We start from the raw sequence: 2,500 nt of genomic DNA, 5'->3' as shown, positions 1-2,500 counted from the left end.
CTCTTTTCCCCCCTTTTTTTTTTTTTTTTTTTTTTCCCCCCCTCCCCCCCCCCCCTTTCTTTTTTTCTTTTTTTTCTCCCCCCCCCTTTTCCCCCCCTCCCCCTCTTCTGCCCCTCATTCTGTCCTTCTCTATCTCTCTCCTTCTCTTTCTCTCTCTCTCTCTCTCCTCTTTTTCTCCCTCTCTCCTTCTCCCTCTCTCTCTCTCTCTTTTTCTCCCCCCCACTTCTCCCTCACTCACCATCACTCTCCCTCTCTCATTCTCCCTCACTCACCGTCACTCTCCCTCCCTCCCTCCCTCCTTCCCCACCACTTCTCCCTCACTCACCGTCACTTTCCCCCGTCCTTTGTACTCGATATTCAGCGGGTTAAACCACGAGCCCCCTCCTCCTCCCTCCTCCCCCTCCCCTCCCCCAGAGCTCTCTCTCGGCCCAGGACCATCATGTGTTGCGAGATGACGTCAAAAGGGGACGATGATGGTCTGGCCACGAGGGACGCGCAGCCTCCCCCACCAGGGCCCTGAGGCGGGAAGTCCCGGACGCCTCTCCCCCAGGAAACAGCGGACGTTTTTGTAGGCGTGATGTAGAAGATCCCCGACACGAGCTGGAAGGCGCTGACCCAGAAGCCGCGGTATAGGCCGGCGATGCCTGCAGGAGGGAGGGGGGGGGGGAGTTATTAAGAGGGGGGTGGGGGGATTATTAGGAATGGGGGGGGGGTGACGATGATGATGATGATGATGACGATATTAATATTAATGATGCTGATGATGACGATTTTAATGATGATGATGATGACGATAATAGTAATAGTAATAATATTGATATTTATAATAATAATAATATTAACAATATTAATAATAATATGATGATGAGGAGGAGGAAGAAGAAGATTCTTAAAAACAACAAAAACAACAACAACAGCACCATCCCCCTTCCCACCCCCATACCTCCCTCCCTTGCCACTACCCCCCCTCCTACCCTCCCTTCCTACCCTCCTCCATCCCCTCCTACCCCCATACCCCCTCCTATCCCCCTGGTAGACCTCCCCCTCCCTCCCTCCTCTCCCCTCTCTCTCCCCATACCCTCCCCTCCCTCCCCATACCCTCCTTCTCCTCCCCATACCCTTCCCTCTCCCCCTCCCTCCCTCTCCCCCATACCCTCCTATCTACCTCCTTTCTCCCTCCCCCATATCTTCAAACTGTGAGATCTTGCGGAAGGCGTCGAAGGTGCCGCGGTAGACCTCGGAGTGCCGCTGGATCTGGATGCGCGTCTTGACCACGGTGAACGGGTAGAGGAGGCAGCGCACGGAGAACGAGCTCAGGACCGACAGCGGGAAGAACTTGCATTTGTCCATCATATCCCATTCGATAGTCCGGATGGAGGACGAGGTGGAGGACGAGGTGGAGGACGAGGATGAGGATGAGGAGGAGGAGGAGGAGGGAGGCTGGTTTCGAGGGTAGGAGGCGGGGTTTATGACGTCGGGGGTGGGGTTTCGAGGGTAGGAGGCGGGGCTTATGACGTCAGAGGCGGAGCTTATGACGTCAGGGGTGGGGTTTCGAGGGTAGGAGGCGGGGCTTATGACGTCAGAGGCGGAGCTTATGACGCTGGGGGTGGGGTTTCGAGGGTAGGAGGCGGGGCTTATGACGTCAGGGGTGGGGTTTCGAGGGTAGGAGGCGGGACTTATGACGTCAGAGGCCTGGCTCAGGGTCCCAGAGGCGTGGCTTCCGACGTCAGAGGCCTGGCTTGTGGTCCCAGAGGCGTGGCTTCCGACGTCAGAGGCGTGGCTTCCGACGTCAGAGGCGTGGCTCAGGGCCCCAGAGGCGTGGCTTTCGCGACCCGAGGGATCAGGGCGTGGCCTTAGGACCGAAAGGCGGATCCGCTGGAAGATCGACCCCGATCCGGTGAGAGACAAAAGGCCGCCTCCCGCCTGACGCTCCAAGCCGCTCTCCATCGGTGTTGCAGGCGTCGTTGCAGGCGTCGTTGCAGGCGTCGTTGCAGGCGCCGTCGACGTCGGTGCACTGGGCAAGGACGAGGACCCTAGGAGAGTTTCCATTGCATTTGTTGGTTAGGTTTGTTGCACGTCCCCTTTGCAATTGTTTCTGGTCTTTGATGTATTTTTTTTTTATTACGTTTTTCTTTTTACTTTCTATTTTCTTTTGATTCTTGTGAACGTTTTTTTTTATTACGTTTTCTTCTACGTTTAGTTTCTTTTCTTTTGATTCTTGTGAACGTTTTCTCTTATTTTCTCACGTTTTCTTTCTTTTCTTTTCTTCCTTCTTTAGTCTTGTGTTTTTTGTTTTTTTCTGCACTTTCTTTGCAAAAGAATTTTTTTCTTTGCAACAAAATATTTTTTTTCAATATTTTTCTTTGCAACAAAAAACAATTTTATTCTTTGCAACAAAATACTTTTTTTTTCAACATTTTTTTCTTCTTTGCAACAGATTTATTTTCTTTGCAACAAAATACAATTTTTCCCTTTCAATGTCTAATTTTTTTTTTTAAAA

General features: G+C 52.0%; 1 protein-coding gene across 1 annotated transcript in view; it reads right to left on the bottom strand.

The window, feature by feature from the left end:
• LOC119570576 (solute carrier family 25 member 44-like) overlaps positions 1 to 2,500 on the bottom strand; it is a gene marked incomplete in the record, with an annotated part of 11,456 nt that overhangs the window by 6,043 nt on the left and 2,913 nt on the right.

This window comes from Penaeus monodon, unplaced genomic scaffold (genome assembly GCF_015228065.2).
Source record: "Penaeus monodon isolate SGIC_2016 unplaced genomic scaffold, NSTDA_Pmon_1 PmonScaffold_3197, whole genome shotgun sequence".
In the NCBI taxonomy this organism is placed as follows: Eukaryota; Metazoa; Arthropoda; class Malacostraca; order Decapoda; family Penaeidae; genus Penaeus; species Penaeus monodon.
This window is presented reverse-complemented; position numbering and strand designations above follow the sequence as displayed.